The sequence below is a fragment of the Bos javanicus genome, chromosome 19, assembly GCF_032452875.1.
Source record: "Bos javanicus breed banteng chromosome 19, ARS-OSU_banteng_1.0, whole genome shotgun sequence".
Classification (NCBI taxonomy): domain Eukaryota; kingdom Metazoa; phylum Chordata; class Mammalia; order Artiodactyla; family Bovidae; genus Bos; species Bos javanicus.
In genome coordinates this window covers 32920163-32940512 of record NC_083886.1, presented here as the reverse complement: position 1 = coordinate 32940512, position 20350 = coordinate 32920163, and the positions used below count along the sequence as shown (strand labels likewise).

At 41.2% G+C, this 20350-nt stretch overlaps 1 long non-coding RNA gene across 2 annotated transcripts in view; it reads right to left on the bottom strand.

Moving 5' to 3' along the window:
- Window positions 1-2638: 2638 nt before the first annotated feature.
- Window positions 2639-20350, bottom strand: part of LOC133232119 (uncharacterized) — a 37975-nt gene continuing 20263 nt past the window's right edge. Inside the window, exons 3-6 of one of the 2 annotated variants that reach the window (XR_009731311.1) lie at window positions 13628-13824; window positions 10285-10426; window positions 5028-5108; window positions 2639-4345 (exon numbers count right to left, since the gene is read on the bottom strand). This is a non-coding gene — a long non-coding RNA (uncharacterized LOC133232119). The remainder of the gene's footprint in view (window positions 4346-5027; window positions 5109-10284; window positions 10427-13627; window positions 13825-20350) is intronic. The other variant, XR_009731310.1, reaches the window with a different exon arrangement.

Here is a 20350-nt window from a genome sequence, read left to right as displayed (position 1 = left end):
AGGAGAAAGAGCTTCACAGGTGGCTTCAGTGGTAAAGAACCCATTTGCCAATGCAGGAGACACAGCAGACGTGGGTTCGATCCCTGGTCCAGGAAGATGCCCTGGAGGAGGAAGTGGCAACCCACTCCAGTATTCTTGCCTGAAGAATCCCATGGACGGAGAAGCCTGACAGGCTACAGTCCATGGGGTTGCAAAGAGTTGGAAAAAACTTAGTGACTAAACAACTACGGAGAAGGCGATGGCACCCCACTCCAGTACTCTTGCCTGGAAAATCCCATGGATGGAGGAGCCTGGTAGGCTGAAGTCCATGGGGTCGCTCAGAGTCGGACACGACTGAGCGACTTCACTTTCAGTTTTCACCTTCATGCATTTGAGAAGGAAATGGCAACCCACTCCAGTGTTCTTGCCTGGAGAATCCCAGGGACAGGGGAGCCTGGTGGGCTGCTGTTTATGGGGTCACACAGAGTCGGACACGACTGAAGTGACTCAGCAGCAGCAGCAAACAACTACAATTAGGACAAAGGGGATAATGGTGGCCTGGGAGGAGGACAGTGCATCAGTGAAAATATTTTAAAATCTACTGTTCAGGAAGGAAAATCGGATTTGTCTGCATTATAGGTCTAGAGAAGCGTTGGTCTTTCTTGGAAATGTAAACCAAAGGGTGGGCATAAGTGTAATTTGTAATTTATGTCCATCTAGCATCTTTGAACATGCATCCTAGTTTTGGCTTAAAAGCAATATGCCTAAGGTAGAATCCAGAATACTTGCATCTTCACCTAAATTTGTAGCAAGGATACAGATGGCAGATGAGGGGGAGGTGTCTAGGTTTTAAGGTGTTCTTAGTGAAATCACTAAGACGACCTCGGAAGCCAGAAGCAATTTCAAGAAAAGTCACAAGTGATGCCCATGCGGTCGCGTCCTAGCAGGCATGATGCAGAATGTCCAGCTCCTCCAGACAGCAGTCCTACGACTCTTGGTATTCAGCCTGGAATTACGCATTTTCATACCTTTCATAAGACGGACTGTGGCTCTCCTGGAGAGTCTCAAAACTACTTAAAATCCTTTAATAAGTGCTTCTGCTTAAAGAAAGCATTGAGGATTATTTCATCTACAAATAAAAGCCTCAAATTGTATATATTATTATTCTTGCATAGCAGAATGTACAATAGTTGCTTAAAAATGTGCTTTTTGATTTTCAAGAAATGTATGTGTAACAAAATACACAAAAAATGGTATTTGCGGGGGGGCGCTTCCCTTGGGTCCAGTGGTTAAGACCCCACAGTCCCAATGCAGGGGGGACTGGCTTCAATCCCTGGTCAGGGAATAGATCCCACAGGCCACACCTAACAGCTCGCATGCCACAGCTACAAATCCAGCATGCCACAGTGACGATCCTGTATGTTGCAAATCAGACTCAGCACAGTGAAATTAAAAAGAATAATAAAATGTTTTAAAAACTTGTAGAATTCTGAGCGGTATGATTTTGTTGTTGTTTTGTTGGTTTTCACTAAATTTTAATTTCATATTATTAAAGATTCACATAAAGCTATAAGAAATAATAAAGAAGGATCTCTTCTACTCTTCACCCAGTTTCCCCTAAAGACAGCGTTTGCAAAACTATGATCAAGTACGACATCATGACCAGGATACTAAAACCACACAGCCAGTAATCTTTTTGGTACTGGCTCTTCTCGCTAAGCATCAAGCCCCAGACACTCATGATTTGCGCGTCACTAGTCTCTCCTTCTTCCTGCCAAGCAGTGTTATATTTCATGGTATGGATGGACCACAATTTAATCATTCACCTGCTGAAGGACATCTGGGTCATTTCCATTTTGGGAATACTACAAATAAAACTGCTACAATCTTTCAATGCACATCATTTTGTACATAAACATCAGTTGTCATTTTTCTGGGATAAATGCTCAAGAGTGTAATCGCTGGGTTGGATGATCATTCTGTTTAGTTTTATAAGAAACAGCTCCACTATTTGCCAGAGTGGCAATACCGTTTTACATTCTCACCCACGATGCATGAGAGAGAGTTCCTCTACACACTAACCAGGCTGCGATGCTGTCAGTGTTCTGTGTTAGCCATTCTGATATGTATGCAGTGGTATCTCATTCTGGCTTTATTGTGCAGAACCTGGGCCCAGTCATCTCTTTATCCCTCTCTGTCTACTTATGCTCCAGCCACTGAACTTTTAACCATTTCTTAATCTACCTTTTCCCTGCTGACTCAGTGGTAAAGAATCTGCCTGCCAATGCAAGAGTGCAGGAGATGTGGGTTTGATACCTGGGTCGGGAAGATCCTTTGGAGGAAGACATGGAAACGCACTCCAGCATTCTTGCCTGGAGAATCCCATGGACAGAGGAGCCTGGTGGGATACAATCCATGAGGCTGCAGAGAGTCGGACATGACTGAGTACACACACACAATGTTTTCTAAAGGAGGAATGGACTTGGAGGGGAGACAGAGAAAGACAAATACGGTGTGATGTCATTTATATGTGGAATCTAAAAAATATAACAGATGAGTGAATATAATGAAAAAGAAGCAGCCTCATAGACATAGACAACAAACCAGTGGTTACCAGTGTGGAGAGTGGGGAGGGAGGGCAGTATAAGGGTCAGGGATTAAGAGGTACAAACTATTAGGTATAAAATAAGCTACAAGGATATACTGGACAACATGGAGAATACACTTAATATTTTATAATAACTGTAAATGGAGTATAACCTTTGAAAAGGATGAATCACTATATTGTACACTTGTCACTTAAATAATATTGTACAGCAACTATACTTCAATTAGAAGTATATACTCCAGGGGATCTTCCCAACCCAGGGATCGAACCCATGTCTCTTATGTCTCCTGTATTGGCAGGCAGATTCTTTACCACTGAGCCACCTGGGAAGGCCTCAAAAAACACCTACTCAGCCTCAGATCTCAGCTCAAGGATCACTCTCGGATGCCTGTCCTCATTCTTCCTTATCCCTGACAGAATTGATGCTAACCGTCTTTGTGAACTCCCTGAAACTCGAGCATCCTTCAGGCCCTGCAGTGGCCCCAGGCTCTCCTGCTGGTCGGAGGAGCAGGGAGCATGTGTTTTATTCTCAGCACCTAAGACAATATCCATACCACTCTATCACAGGTCTTGGTAGTGCTTTCCACAAATACACACAGAGTCCAGGCACAGAATCTGGGCGTCCCCCAACATTAACGCCAGTTACTGTCCCAACATGAAACTCTGTAACTCTGTAACTCTGTAACTACAGGCCGTGCAGAGGACAGCATGGCACACACTCTCGGATAAGGGGATAACACTCTGCAGGATTTTCAAATGACCTTCAAAGTGGGACCAAGTGAGGGACTCCCCTGGTGGTCCAGTGGTTAAGAATCTGCCTTGCAATGCAGGGGATGTGGGTTTGATCTCTGGTCTGGGAATTAAGATCCCACTTGCTGTGGAGAAACTAAGCCTGCAACCTGCCATTACTGAGCCCTCACGTCACCATTAGAGAGTCTGTGCTCTGTAATGAAAGATCCAGTGTGATGGAACAAAGATCGCAAGTGCCGTAACTAAGACTCGACACGGCCAAATAAACAAATATTAAAACACACACACACAAAATATGGCTTACCTGGTGGCTCAGTGTTAAAGAATCCACCTGCCAATGCAGGAAACAGGCTCAATCCTTGGTCCAGAAAGATTTCACAGGCTGTGGAACAACTAAGCCCACAAGCCACAACCACTGGGCCTGTGCTCTAGAGCCCGGGAGTTACAAGGAGGCCACCACAATGAGAAGCCCGCAACTAGAGAGCAGCCCCTGCTCTGCACAATTACAGAAAAGCCCACTCAGCAACGACAACCCAGCACAGCCAAAAACAAATAAATAAATAAACATAAACATTTAAACACACACACACACAAATGAGGCCAAGTGAGATAACACTCCCCCCCCCCACACACAATGACTTGTCCTTGAAATATAGATTCACGTATTTCCTTAATTCTGTCCTGCAAATTTCTACAAGCCGGGTATGGGTTTATCATCATTTTACTAGTTAGGAAACTGAGGCCCCAGCACTGACTAAGATCATTGCTAATAAGAGGCAGAGCTGTGCTTCCCACCCATGTCCACCTGATTCCAAAGCCCATTTGTTTTTTCTTTGCCACACTGTCTTCTGCCCTGGAATTGACTCTCCTTGAAAAGTGAGACGTAGCCCAGGCCACCGAAACTTCTTGAGTATCAGAAGCACATAAAACAATTCTCCATGGCTGCCTGTCTTGAACGGTGATACCATTATCCTCTTACGGATCGATGGGTGTGAAATCGGATCCAGCCTGGGAGCGGGAGAAAGAAAAGAAAGGGACGATCTGGCTCCAAGCTCGGCAAGATACAAAAACTTACTGGGGTTCTGCGGAGGTCTGTTCAAAGTCTGGGTATGTTCTGTCATTTGGCAAGAATTAAATAGAGCCTTGTGTCTTCGAAGATGATTCTGTTACCTTCAGGATTAGGTTACCTGTCATTATATTTAACCTATGGGAAAAAGCAACACAAAGCTGTGCTAAAGATGTAATAGAAAACATATAATGAAGAGCCCTCGTGGCAGAGAGACACACGTTTCCCACAGAGAGCTGGTGCTGAATGAAGACTTTCTGCTTCTGCCTTGCATTCCCTAGGGGAGTGCAGCCTCAGAAGCCCAAAGGGATGCAAATAAAACAGCTCCGGCCCCTCCTGGACAGATACAGGTGCTCTGGTCTTATTCATCCATGAGGTGACTGCACAGAGGGGTGCAGGAAGAAGAGAGGGGAGTTCAGAGTAGACCTTATCTTGCTTAATCTGTTAGAATTCCAGAAGGCCCTGGGGAACCTGAGATTCCTAGACTTTTTCCCTTCTCACGTTTCCTCCTAGAAACCCCTCCAGCTGGTGGGATGCTAAAATAAGGACCATTTAGCTAGCTGGTTAATGAAGTCCATATGCAATTGTTAGAAACATAACTGACACTTCAGACTTTGGACCTACATTTTCCTTTGTGAGGTCTTCTCATGCCCGGTGTGGCTGCCTGCTGCGATCGCTTCTGTTTTCCAAGCTTCTTGGCCCTGGCTGGAATTAAAAGTAGACGCTTGATGTGCTAATGTCGGGTTAGAATAATACCTATCTGTTATGCTGATTAAATAAAATAACATTTGTAAAGCAATGTGCCAGACACAAGGTGGACACTGTCTAAATCAGACCGTATTTACAGCCTGACCCCTACCCAGCTTCTCCGGGCTCCTTTCTCAAGAATTCATCCGGCCCCTAAGGCCCAGCCCAGCACACCTTACTGTCTGTCTGCACTGAGATGGTTGTTGTTCCCAGCCTAACAGCCCGCCACAGAGAATGCTGTGTGGACCCATGATTCACCTCCAGAACAAAAACTCAAGATACATAAGGGTCTGAGAACAGTCTCCACGAACTTGGACCCTCTCTGTGATACATAACCCTTTTGACTTTGGGGGATAGAGCTGGCACTCAATAAGTGGTTGTCAAATGAATGAACACATAAAGGAATCAGACTGCATCTCTCATATATCAGTTTTCAAGTCATTTAAATTATCAAATACAATTTCCCTGAAAAGTACAATTTGGCTTAATGCACAGGGTAGGACATAGATAGCTTGAGCCAGCAGTCTGGCTGTATTCCTTCTGTCTTTCACCTTCCTTGCACCCGGAGGTTGATGTGACCGTCGCCCCTCTAGAATAAAATACTCTTTTACAGAAACTAAATAAAACACATAGAAATAAACTTCAGAAAATGCAATCTCTCAAAGACAAAATGTCGTATGATATTGCTTATATGTAGAATCTAGAAAAATGGTGAACTTATTTACAAAACAGAAATAGTCATAGATATAGAAAACAACATTGTTAATCAACTCTATTCCAATATAAAAAGAGAGAGAGAGAGATTGTGTTATCAATATAAATAGCATATTAGTTGAATTTGGTACAAGATCAGCCAGCTTTGGGGCTTCCCTGGTGGCTCAATGGTAAAGAACCTGCCTGACAATGTAGGAGAAGCATAGGTTAGATCCCTGGGTCAGGAAGATCCCCTGGAGAAGGAAGTAACAACCCACTCCAGTATTCTTGCCAGAGAAATCCCATGGACAGACGAGCCTGATGAGCTACAGTCCATGGGGTCGCCAAGAGTCAGACACGACTTAGCGACTGAACAACAGCAAGTTTTAACGAATTGTTCCTTTGTCACTGCCCAATCCAACTACTTTGAACTTCTTACAAAATAAACACAAAATAAACAAATAACTAAATTAAGTGCATGTTGAATTTAATATTGTTTCAGCCCTAGCACTGACTGGTGTTTTTCACGTCAAAATGTCTTAATTTCCTGCCTTATCTGCATTGCACCTGTGAACCCAGAAGCACATTATCTATCTTAAACACTTAATTCATACAAAATAAATTACGCCTACTTCTTAAGCATAAAAAACCCCAGCACTTCCAGACCTCATTTGTGGACATTATTTAAAGAGAATTCAGAGGTGCCAAAATCCTTCCTCTTATAAACCTTTGAAAATATATTAATAAAATTACACATTAATAACCATTTTTTCCTGAACTCATAAACATTTTAGGAAATACAGATTAGCAAAATAAATAAATCAAAAGTAATCCAAATCCTGCTATGTATTTAATATTATTGTGTATGCATATCTTCCTGGACTTTAGGTACATAAATATTTATCACCAGATTATCTCATACAAATCTACATTCCAAATGTATATAACAATTTTTAGTTTTCTTTTATCATTTCAGAGGATATCAAGTCTTTCCAGGTCATGAAAAGTTTGCAATCTTTTTTTTTTTTTTAGTAAAAGACTCAAAAGGCAAGATTTTTAATTTATTTAAATATATAAGTTTCATAGAATGTTTAATCCAAACTTACAAGTAGGTAAACCTTCTTCCATAATCTTAGAGTTATAATTGTTATTTCTACAATTATAATCATATCCATTACTATTTAACCTTATACACTTGTTGCCAGAACTACTATCTGTAAATGCTCGATGTAATCTCAGTTAAATAGCACAGAACAGAAAAATAATAGATGCAGATATAGGTGCAAAGATCATCATGTATGTGTATATGAAGACATACATGTATAAATATAGGTACAAAATGTATACAAAATATAAATATTATTTAACATATATATATAGAGACAAATCTGTTTACATATACTGTGTAAAGCTAGGCTTTATTTTAAATAATCAAGCCATTAATCTTTTATAATATCTGTTTGTCCTTGTGATTAAAGTTCTATACATATTTTAAAATACAGAAATGACTATAGCTTTTTCAATATATTTTAAATCCATCTAACAACTGCTTCTGGCACCCGCTGGGGAAAAGGCATTTTAGGTGTTACCAAGATGGATCAAAAACAGATGCTGCCAGGGGCTCTCAGTCAACTCTGAGACAGGTGTGGGCACAAAGACTTCTGAGAGATAAAGAGTTTTAATTATTATACCAAATGCTAGAAAAGCAACAAGAAGAAAGCAACCATACCCTCTGGAGGTAGAGAGAAGGATCAAGAAAGTTATCACAGAGGGAATGGCTTTGCACAGATGTTCGATGGGTAGAGAATGAGAGGAGAAATATTTGGGCTAAAGGAAAACATGAGCAAAGACCCAGTTAAGTTGAGTCGCAGGGAATTTATCCCCAGATGAAATCTTTAGTCAATTTAGTTCCAAACACCACAACAAAGCAAAGTGGTTCCTGAACAGTGCTCAGTAAGAGACACCAGGTGGGCAAAAAGTGCAAAAGCCTTTCACGACGCACTTAAGACTGTACGTACTGTGACAAATCCTTCATTGAGGCCAGTTGGCTTCTCTGATAATACATCCTTTCTTCGGAAATATTAAAAGTGTGGAATAGTAACAACCTTTGGTTTATCTTTAGGCAGCCAAGGAGACGGAGTTTGGTATATCTGCACCTACCCCACCCCTGATGCTAATAACTGGACAGAAATGTGCTTGCTGGAATTCTCAAGCCATCCCTGAGTTCGGAGTGTAACTGAATTCCCTATTAAAGAGCCAATTTGCTATGAGGGAAATTAAGTTATTATTGCCTCTTGAATGTCAGCTGGCAGGCTCCATCTCTGGCTAATGCCTGTAATTATACAAGCAGCCTGCTGAGCACACCCCGTATGGCAGCTGCATATGGCATCTGCAGTTGTTATAATAACACAACAGCAAGCCGAGAAGCACAACACAAGCACACCTCTAACCTGCAAGTGACCTGCTAATTAGCAGCCATGTGGGGTTAACAGACAGAGCAGCTCATGCAGGACAGTGTGTGATCAGGGTAAACAGGGACCCTGGTAAATGGGAAAATATATGCCGGGAGGAGTCTCCTTGCTCCCTGACAGTGCTGGTCAAACAAATGAGAAAAGTGCGCACTCAATGGAGAGAGCCTCTAAAATTAATACCGCGCTGAGGAAAGGGAAACTGCTGTCTCTTTCCCACACCACTCCCACTCCCCTGAATCGGAACCATGGAATTAATCTTTGGGTTTGGATACTGGAGTTAAATACAACCTTTCCCAACACCCCATTCTCTACCCCAGCTCTGATGGCTTCATCTCCCATCCCCTTGGATGCTTTCAAAAGCTTCTTTTGTTTCCCACACGGAAGTTGTGTGTGTTTTGTTTTCTGTGCTCAGAAGACTATTTGTATAATCGCGCTATTGTTGAAACCCATAATGAAAAGTAAAATGCCTCCTGATATTTCTCTTCCTCCTATCCAACGACTTCAAAAACCAGTGTATCTGCTTCAGTCTGGTCCCTTCTAGGTCTAATTCCAGATTCTGCTGGAGTCAAACATTTCAATGTTATTCTTTATAACCGTCATTGACAAAAGTCATTTACAAACCAACTTCTGAGGTAAAACATATGTGGATCACAAGTTCTGCTGATGGGCCCTCTACTTCTCATATTTGGGGTTTTATATATATATATATATATTTTTTTTCTCATTGCAGCACTTATTTTCCCTCTTGAGCTTTCTTCCTCACAAAGTTAAACTCCTTTCTCCCTTCCCTTTTACAACTTACATCACTTATCATGTGACAAAGTGAAAGGATATCAAATTAATAGGTATATGTATGGCTGGTTCACTTTGCTGTATAGCAGAAACTAACACAACATTGTAAGGCAACAATAGTCCAATTTAAAAAAAAGATATTGTTAATAAAATAATCAATTTTGGCAAAAAAGAAAGGATGTTAAATTACGCGATCATTATTAACCACAAAAACGAATGTTTACTGGGTATGCAAGTCGAGTCAACCTAGATGATCATCATAATCAATGAAAACAGCAATATTTATTAGGCTAGATCACTTATAGCCCTGTGCTGAGTGCTGTATAATCTGATTCTATCCTCACATCAACTCCACGACGCACGTTCTGTTTTCTCATTTCATAGATGAGAGAACAGGGTCTTAGAGAAATTCAGCACCTGCTCAGAACCTCCCAGCCTGTGAGAATTCCAGAACCCAAACTGGACCCAGCTCATTCCAAAATCCAAAGACCTGAGTCAGTTAAGGGCTCTCCGCTCAGAGCCCTGGTCTTCTTGTGTATTTATAGAGAAGAACAATTACATGAAGTGATTTCTACAATGAGGTGACTAAGAATTACAAATGCAGTCCTCAAATGATTTCCCATCTATTTATGAATCAGATAATGAAGACGACGTAAATTAGCAGATGTACTATCTTGTGATGTGAGCGTTATTTATAAACGTGATGTGATGTTATTTAAAAAGTCTTCCTATTTAAAAAGTGACGTGATGCTTTCATTTCAGAGGAGCAGATCTGTTACATGCCTCTTCTTCCTGTTCTCTCTCAAAGCTCGGGGCAATGTGGGTAGAATCATACTCCAAGAAAATAAATTCTCAACCAGAGAGAGAAGGGAAATGGCAGTTATCAAGGGATGTCCAGGATGGTTTCACATGTCGGAAACAGATGGGACTGTGCTAAGGAGATAGCTTTGAGGTTAGGGAGAGCCCAATCGATAGAGAGATGCATGGCAGGCTCCCAGTGTGGAGGGGGCAGGTACGGATGCTGGAGTGGGACACAAGGAAAGACGGGGATGACCGGGAGGGTTAAGTAGGATTGGCAGTGCCACTTGCTCCACCCTCACCCTGAACCTAAGAAACCTCCTTTCCTTCTGCAGTAAAAAATATACAAGCCTCTCCTGCAAATAAATAAAGCAAATTACCAAGAAAGAGTTTACATTACTGGGTGTTCCTGGTACAGAGTATAACCCTTCTGATGCTGTGTTTGAATGACCTTAATCTCACAGGTAGTCATCTCCCTTCTAAGGCACCTTGAAGGGAAGCCAGCCTGCTTCTTCTCAGAGCCTGCAAAAGTATACAAGAATCTCACATCAACTCTAACAATCATCAACATGTTCTTCATCCTTAAATATAAAGAGACAACCAAGAAGTACAAGAGATATGATTAAAAAAAAAATCAGCAAGAAAAAATAGCAACCGGTGAATCAGATGAGTAAAAAGATAACAAATAAGATAGACATTATTTTAACCTCAAATTTGAGAGGAAAATTATCTATTAGGAAATAGGATGTTGATAAGTAATGAGTTCTTAGAAATTAAGAATAATATTGCCAAAATAAAAAGCGTCAATAGCAGGACTGGAAGATAGAGTAGGATAAAGTCAAACTGAAAGTGAAGTCACTCAGTCGTGTCCGACTCTTTCAGACCCCATGAACTGTAGTCTACCAGGCTCCTCTGTCCACGGGATTTTCCAGCAAGCATACTGGAGTGGGTTGCCATTTCCTTCTCCAGGAGATCCTCCTGACCCAGGGATTGAACCCCGGGCTCCCACATTGTAGGCAGACCCTTTACCATCTAAGCCACCTGATAAAGGTAGACAGAATGAAGAAAACAGTCACAAGTAGGTTCCGTGCGGTCCAGCATCTTACTGATGGAAGTCACTAAAAAAGGAAATCAGAGAATGCAGAGAAAAGTAACAAATACAAAGTGAAAACAACTCAGACACAAAAAAACACAACACTCTTCAGAACAAAAAGGCTATAGTGTGATAATCAAGATAAATGACAGAAGACCACATCTAAAAGATTGTCAGGAAACTTAAGAACAGTCTGGATTTAACAAAATAAATAAAGCCTGAAAGCTTCCAGAGGAGGGGAAAAAAATCTTATCTCCTCAAAGGAGCGACAATCTGATTTTTTCATGAAGATGACTGGTTATAAGAGACTGCATTCCAGCTTCTGGGAGTAATTAAAAAAAAATACACTGTATATTTCAGAGTTCTTGTAGATATACAGAACTGAGAAAATAGTATAGGCAGTTCCCATAAATCATCTTACATCAATATGGTACATTGTTAGAATTAATCAACCAGGCTTGATGCATTCTTATTTAGATTGGCTTAGTCTCTAGCTACGGAGAAGGCAATGGCACCCCACTCCAGTACTCATACCTGGAAAATCCCATGGATGGAGGAGCCTGGTAGGCTGCAGTCCCTGGGGTTGCTAAGAGTCGGACATGACCGAGCAACTTCACTTTCACTTTTCACTTTCATGCACTGGAGAAGGAAATGGCAACCCACTCCAGTGTTCTTGCCTGGAGGATCCCAGGGACAGGGGAGCGTGGTGGGCTGCCATCTATGGGGTCACACAGAGTCGGACACGACTGAAGCAACTAAGGAGCAGCAGCAGTCTCTAGCTAATGTCCTTTTCTGGGATTCTACTCAGGGTATGACATCACCTGTAGCTGTCCTGTCTCTTTAGACAACTTTTTTTTTCTTTTTTATGCAGACCCTTTTTAAAGTCTTTATTGAATTTGTTACAATATTGTCTCTGTTTTATGTTTTTGGCTTTTTGGACGGGAGGCATGTGGTATCTCAGCTGCCCAACCAGGGATCGAACCTGCACCCCTTGCATTGGAAGGCCAAGTCTTAACCACTGGACCACCAGGGAAGTTCCTCTTTAGGTAACTTTTGACTGTGATGGTTTCTCAGGCTTCTCTTGTTTCTGATGATGGGAACAGTTTTGAGGAGCTCTGATTGGTATTTTGTGGAATGTCCCTTTATCAGAGCTGTTACTCTACTAGACTGCAGTTAGGTGTTCCAGGGAGGAAGATCACAGAATGAAGTGCCAGTCTCATCACAGCAAGGGTAAATGCCATCGGCATGACTTATCACCACTGATGCTGGCTTTGATCGTGTGCTGAGGTCATGCTTGCCACACTTTTCTAGCGTAAAGTTGGTCTCCCTGCTTTCCATACTGCCTGTGCACAACCCATATTTCAGGCCTGGGGGCTTATGAAAGCAGAATATCCATACTATTTTTTGGAATATCTCTGCGTTGGCGGTTTGTCTCTTCCTCTCCATCAATCAATCATTTCTTTACGTCACTATGGATTCGTGGCTGCTTTTTTTTAACCTTTTGTTTTATACTGGAATATAGCCAATTAACAACATTGTGATAGTTTCAGGCACACAGCAAAGAGACTGTCATACATACACATGTATCCACTCTACCCCAAACTCCTCTCCCATTCAGGCTGCCACAGGACACTGAGCAGAGTTCCCTGTGCTGTATAGTAGGTCCTGGTTGCTTATCCAGTTTAAATATAACAGTGTGTACCTGTCAAGATGGATACTTGTTTTGTACTTTGGGTTATAATTCACTTTATTTTGTGGCTTGCATTGTTCCAGTTTGGGGCACAGAAGCTCTTTGACTTCACTACTGTGACCTTCAACATAATGTGGATGGGCTGTGGTTTTATTTTTGTATTTCTTGAGTTCTTCCTAACTTTGTGTCACTATAAGATGCTCCAGGCCCATCTTTGTATATCTTCTGCCCAAGCCCTAGAATCCACTATTTCTCCAACATCCCCTTTTTTGGAAATGGTATTAGAAACCAAAATCTGAGTGAGAAGTGTATTCATAGATACTGAGATGTCACTGCTTCTTGGCTCTTTGAGCTGACAAGTCAAGGAAATATGAGTGTGTTTACTAACACATATGTATACACATATTTATAAACAGGGCTTCCCTGATAGCTCAGTTAGTAAAAAAAAAAAAAAAGTGCCTGCAATGCAGGAGACCCCAGTTCAATCCCTGGATTGGGAAGATCCCCTGGAGAAGGGAAAGGCTACCCATGCCAGTATTCTGGCCTAGAGAATTCCATAGACAGTATAGTCCATGAGGTCACAAAGAGTCAGACATGACTGAGCGACTTTCACTCAAGTAAATATGAGTGTCTTTACTAACACATATGTATACATATATTTATAAATATTTCTATATGCAAATATCTGGGTCTAGGTTAGACTAAACATGAGTTCATACCGATGTCTCCAAACATAACCCATTACCATATGGATTATTCTAGCCCCCTTCCCTTGTTTATCTGTAAAATATGACTCTCACAGTAAGAAACTTGACTCCTCCTACCTTCCATTCATCCACTTAATTGTTCAGTTCCAGTATATGCATAAGTATACAGTATCAGGATTGTTCCATCATACCTTCATGGGAAAGAACTTTAACAGTTAGGACATAGTACTTACATGCAGTTCCTTTTGCCTTGATGTTTGCAGACTCCACTCACTTCCAGAGTTACTTAAATCAACACCTTTTCCTCTGGCTGAATTGTTCTTTCGTTTGCATACATGAATATTCATTCTGTACTATAACAGTCTATGGTTTTGACAAATCCATAATGTCTTGTGTTCCCCATTACAGGATCATTCAAAATAGTTCACACCTTAAAAAAAATATTTCTTGTGATTCACCTGTTCAACCTTCCTCACTTCCCCCTAAACATCTGGCAAACACTCTGTAGCTTTTCATTTTCTAGTGTGACATGTAGCTAAAAATCATACAATACATAATCTTTCCAGACTGACTTGTTTCCACACAGCAATGTATCATTAAGATTCCTCAATGTGTTCTTACAGCTAAATAAGGCATTTCTATGTAATGGGAAAAATAGAAAATGATAGATCATTTGTTTAATTATTCAGTAAATACACTAAATAACACTTTGCTGTATGGATGACCCACAGTTTCTTTATCCATACTGAAGGACATCTTAATTGCTTCTAGTTTTTATATATTATTTTAAAAAAACCTACCATAAACATTTTCATGCAATGCTGGATTATATGGTAAAACTGTAACTTTGTAAGAAACTGCCAAACTGTCTTCCAAAGTAGCCTGCATCATTCTACATTTCCAGTTTCTCGGTGTCCTTTCCAGAATTTGGTATTGTCAGTGCCTTGGACTTTAGTCATTCTAATAGATGAATACCCCCCTGTTGTCCTAAGGTTTCCCTAAGCACTCCTCCTTAAATAAAGTTTGTATCTTGCAGCTCTTTCAGTTTTAATACATTGTTATTATACTAGAGCCACTACTGATGTGGTGGTCAGATGTGGGGGAACAAAAGCATTCTTTACTTTTACAATTAAACCTGTCTTTCAGTGGCCTGTCCCTGGGTTGTGACTTTCACAAATGTTTCTTAGTATTCTCCTTTCCCTCTTCAGTGAAACAGAAAGACTAGTGGGGGTCAGTTCAGTTCAGTTCAGTCGCTCAGTAGTGTCCAACTCTTTGCGACCCCATGAATCGCAGCACGCCAGGCCTCCCTGTCCATCACCAACTCCCAGAGTCCACTCAGACTCACGTCCATCGAGTCAGTGATGCCATCCAGCCATCTCATCCTCTGTCATCCCCTTCTCCTCCTGCCCCCAATCCCTCCCAGCATCAGAGTCTTTTCCAATGAGTCAACTCTTCGCATGAGGTGGCCAAAGTACTGGAGTTTCAACTTCAGCATCATTCCTTCCAAAGAAATCCCAGGGCTGATCTCCTTCAGAATGGACTGGTTGGATCTCCTTGCAGTCCAAGGGACTCTCAAGAGTCTTCTCCAACACCACAGTTCAAAAGCATCAAGTCTTCGGTGCTCAGCTTTCTTCACAGTCCAATTCTCACATCCATACATGACCACTGGAAAAACCATAGCCTTGACTAGACAGACCTTTGTTGGCAAAATAATGACTCTGCTTTTTAATATGCTGTCTAGGCTGGTCATAACTTTCCTTCCAAGGAGTAAGCGTCTTTCAATTTCATGGCTGCAGTCACCATCTGCAGTGATTTTGGAGCCCAAAAAAATAGTCTGACACTGTTTCCACTGTTTCCCCATCTATTTCCCATGAAGTGATAGGACCGTTTTCTGAATGTTGAGCTTGAAGCCAACTTTTTCACTCTCCTCTTTCACTTTCATCAAGAGGCTTTTGAGTTCCTCTTCACTTTCTGCCATAAGGGTGATGTCATCTGCATATCTGAGGTTATTGATATTTCTCCCGGCAACCTTGATTCCAGCTTGTGCTTCTTCCAGCCCAGCGTTTCTCATGATGTACTCTGCATATAAGTTAAATAAGCAGGGTGACAATATACAGCCTTGACATACTCCTTTTCCTATTTGGAACCAGTCTGTTGTTCCATGTCCAGTTCTGACTGTTGCTTCCTGACCTGCATACAGGTTTCTCAAGAGGCAGGTCAGGTGGTCTGGTATTCCCATCTCTTTCAGTCCACAGTTTATTGTGATCCACACAGTCAAAGGCTTTGGCATAGTCAATAAAGCAGAAATAGATGTTTTTCTGGAACTCTCTTGCTTTTTCCATGATCCAGTGGATGTTAGCAATTTGATCTCTGGTTCCTCTGCCATTTCTAAAACCAGCTTGAACATCTGGAAGTTCACAGTTCACATATTGCTGAAGCCTGGCTTGGAGAATTTTGAGCATTACTTTACTAGCGTGTGAGATGAGTGCAATTGTGTGGTAGTTTGAGCATTCTTTGGCATTGCCTTTCTTTGGGATTGGAAAACTGACCTTTTCCAGTCCTGTGGCCACTGCTGAGTTTTCCAAATTTGCTGGCATATTGAGTGCAGCATTTTCACAGCATCATCTTTCAGGATTTGAAAGAGCTCAACTGGAATTCCATCACCTCCACTAGCTTTGTTTGTAGTGATGCTTTCTAAGGCCCACTTGACTTCACATTCCAGGATGTCTGGCTCTAGGTCAGTGATCACACCACAGTGATTATCTTGGTCGTGAAGATCTTTTTTGTACAGTTCTTCTGTGTATTCTTGCTACCTCTTCTTAATATCTTCTGCTTCTGTTAGGTCCATACCATTTCTGTCCTTTATCGAGCCCATCTTTGCATGAAATGTTCCCTTGGTATCTCTAACTTTCTTGAAGAGATCTCTAGTCTTTCCCATTCTGTTGTTTTCCTCTATTTCTTTGCATTGATTGCTGAGGAAGGCTTTCTTTTCTCTTCTTGCTATTCTTTGGAACTCTGCATTCAGATGGTTATATTTTTCCTAGTGGGGGTGGCAGTGTGTAAATGCCTTTAACCTAGGTTTTATAAGGTTCTGATGACATCTTTCCCCTTGGATAGTAGGTCTTTGTTATAGAGACAGCTTTGGGCATCTTCCAAAGTTTGCTTTGGGCATCTTCCAATGTTTGCTTTTCCCTTCCTCTTCTCGTCACCAAGGGATCTTTCTTAGCTCTTCATGATGAGCACCTGGTGAGGTCCCTAGAAGTAAAATCCATGATTGTGGAAGAGGACATGCTGGACTGCAGGCTCTAGGAGGTTTCCACTTCATGCTGTTCTGCATTGTCTCCAGCAAATCATCCAAATTACCACGTCATTGTCTCTACCAGTTTAAGGCTCCAGCGACTCCTGCTCTATGGAAACAGGTGTTAGCTCTAGATTCACCATTCCTTCCAGATGCAGGAGTAGCAAGTAGCAATCTGCCCTGAGAGCTCAATTCTCTAATGGGTCTGAGAAAATCATGATTTTCAGTGTTTCAGCTCTTTTCCTGTTATAAGGACAAGAATGATGACCTCCAAGCTCTTTAAATTTTGGAACTGAAACCAGAAGTCTGGATCATTTATTTTGAAACTATATTCAATACCTAAGCAAACCAAATGGTGACTGCAGCCATGAAATTAAAAGACGCTTGCTCCTTGGAAGAAAAGCTATGACAAACCTAGGCAGCATAATAAAAAGCAAAGACATTACTTTGCCAACAAAGGTCCATATAGTCAAAGCTATGGTTTTCCCAGTAGTCACATATGGATGTGAGAGTTGGACCATAAAGAAAGCTGAACACTGAAGAATTAATGCTTTTGAACTGTGGTGTTGGAGAAGACTCTTGAGAGTCCCTTAGACTGCAAGGAGATCAAACCAGTCAATCTTAAAAGAAATCAGTCCTGAATATTTATTGGAAGGTCTTATGCTGAAGCTGAAGCTCCAATTCTTTGGCCACTTGATATGAAGAACTGACTCATTAGAAAAGACATTGGTGCCGGAGAAGGCAGGAGGAAAAGGGGACTACAGAGAATGAGATGGTTGGATGGAATCACCGACTCAGTGGACATGAGTTTGAGCAAGCGCTGGGAGTTGGTGATGGACAGGGAAGCCTGGCGTGCTGTACTCCATGAGATCTCAGGGCCAAACACAACTGAGGAACTGAACTGAAGCAAACAATCAATCAAGTTTGAGAATTAAATAAAGACCTTTTTAGATGTAAATCAACTGAGAAATGTCCAATAACTGAGGAGTTCTTTCATGAGAGGACAAAGTACAGAAATGAAAAATTGGAAGCCATTGGATCTGAGAAGAAGTAGGTTTACTCTAGCAAGCAGAGATGGGTGATCTCAGGACGACAGCTGATGAATCCATGATCTGTAGAGAAGCAGGAGGTTTGGGGAATCTCTAGGGAATTACTATGAAGGAAGTAGGTTCCATATAGATAGGCTGCATAATTTGAGAATATAGTAAGGACACACCATTCTCTTGTCAACAAGAGAAAAGAAAGGCAAATTAGAAACTGTGTTGCAGGGCTGGGAACTGTTTAAGAAAGTCATGGTTGGCTTCCAGTTCCAGCAATAACCTGAACAACCATCTAGCAACAAAATATCAAAAAATGATTATTTAACATGTGTGCCTGAGCTGGCAAGAAAATAAGGAAAATCCTCAGAGGCCAATTACAGAGCAAATGCAAGAAACCGGCAGCCTGAGCTTTGAAGCTGTTGACTACCCAAAGGGCACCCATATTACTTTGTTACCAAAATACTCGCTTTTAACAACTGCCCAGGGAAAGGAGACAGCGTCTAGGAATGTTCCCTCCCAGAAAATGTCCCTTGCCAGACAAAGTAAAGAATTACATACAAAAATTCCTGTGACTAGAGGACACCTTCAGTGAGAGAGAGAACTGGTGTGGGGGGTGAGCAGGAATACTGAAATACACCCGCTAAAGCAGGTACCAAAGAAAATTACCTAGCATGTCTTTATCTATGCTAGGGTGAAATGAAAACAAAAATCTTTCTTCATAATTTGCAACTATGACCTGGCTTTTATATGGATTTGAGGTCCACATTTATGTTGTAGGGTTATTATAAAAACAGGCAAAGTAAATAATAAGCTAAGAAGTTAGTTTAAAATGATTCCACGAATTTATAATGCCTGCGGGCAGGATTAAGCGCAATTTTTTTCAAAGATATTGTCTTTAACTTAGACCTCAAAGAATTCTCACTGTCCTACTGATAAATTTTCTTTTTTTTAAATATAAATTTATTTATTTTAATTGGAGGTTAATTACTTTACAATATTGTCCAGAATAAAAAACAAAATAATATATAATGACAAACCATACAAAGAAAAAGATACCATGAGTGAGAATAAGTCAATATAATAAAGAATAGAATTATATCTGAAAGGACTTCAGATAGGAGAGTTGGATGAAGGCGGCCACAAAGGACAAATTTCCAATTGTAAGATAAATAACTACTGGGGATGTAATCGGAGAAGGCAATGGCACCCCACTCCAGTACTCTTGCCTGGAAAATCCCATGGATGGAGGAGCCTGGTAGGCTATAGTCCATGGGGTCGCTAGGAGTCGGACACAACTGAGCGACTTCACTTTCACTTTTCACTTTCATGCATTGGAGAAGGAAATGGCAACCCACTACAGTGTTATTGCCTTGAGAATCCCAGGGACGGGGGAGCCTGGTGGGCTGCTGTCTATGGGGTCTCACAGAGTCAGACACGATTGAAGCGACTTAGCAGCAGCAGCAGCAGCAGGGGATGTAGTGGACAATATGATGACTATGGCTGACCATGCCACATGGTACATTTGAAAATTGCTAGGAGAGTAAATCCTAAAAGCTTTCATCATAAGAAAAAAAAATGGTAACTATGTGAGATGACAATAGTAGCTAAACCTATTGTGATCACTTTACAAAATGTATGTATGTCAAGTTATTAGGCTGTACACCTTAAACATATACAGCATTATATGTCAAATATACCTCAGTAAAACTGGAAGAAAATAACATAAATAAAAAATTATGATTGCATTATAAAATATTTTCAAATTCAAGATGTGGTTAAAATAAATTCTATTTAATGCAAATTATTTTTAAAAATTATTTCAGAGGTTGTTTTTATTAGATATAAATAAGAATATTTTAAATGATTATAGAAATAAAATTGGAATAAAAAAAAGTATGAGTAAGGAAGAAAAGGTTAACAAAAATGACCAGAAGAAAGATAATGAAAAGAAACAGCTAGGACTTATATACGGACTTCCCTGGTGGCTCAGCAGTAAAGAATCTGCCTTCCAGTGCAGAAGATGCAGGTTCAATCCCTGGATCAAGACCATCCCCTGGAGAAGGAAATGGCAACCCACTACATTTCTTGTCCAGGAAATCCCATGGACAGAGGAGTCTGGTAGGCTACAGTCTATGGAGTCCTACAAGTGTTGGACACAACTCAGCGACTAAAACAACAACTTATGTAAGTGTGTTGGGGTCAGGGGAGAAGTCCTGATTTGTTACTTGGTTGTGAACTGAGAGAGCTATTCTACTAAAGACCTATAAAGTTTGGCCCAGGAACTTTTACCACAAAACATGCCAAATTAAGCTGAATGGAAGGCTTGGTGAAAACTGTGAGTGAAGCACCTAAGCCGGTACACATGGAAGAGAAGGGTTTGGTTCAAGCCAAGCTTGCAGTGACCTGCCAAGGTCGTTAACCTGGTTTTTGACCCTACTCGAGGGCTGTTCTGGCTGCAGCAGTGGCCACTGCCTGGCTCCAGCTCCAACATTCCACTGATGGTCAGCACCACCAACCTCCCAATCCCATCACTACCCCACCATCTCCCAGGTTTCTCTTCCAACCACTGTTGCCAACTCAGTTATCACTGGGCCCTTCTCAACTCAATCACATTCACA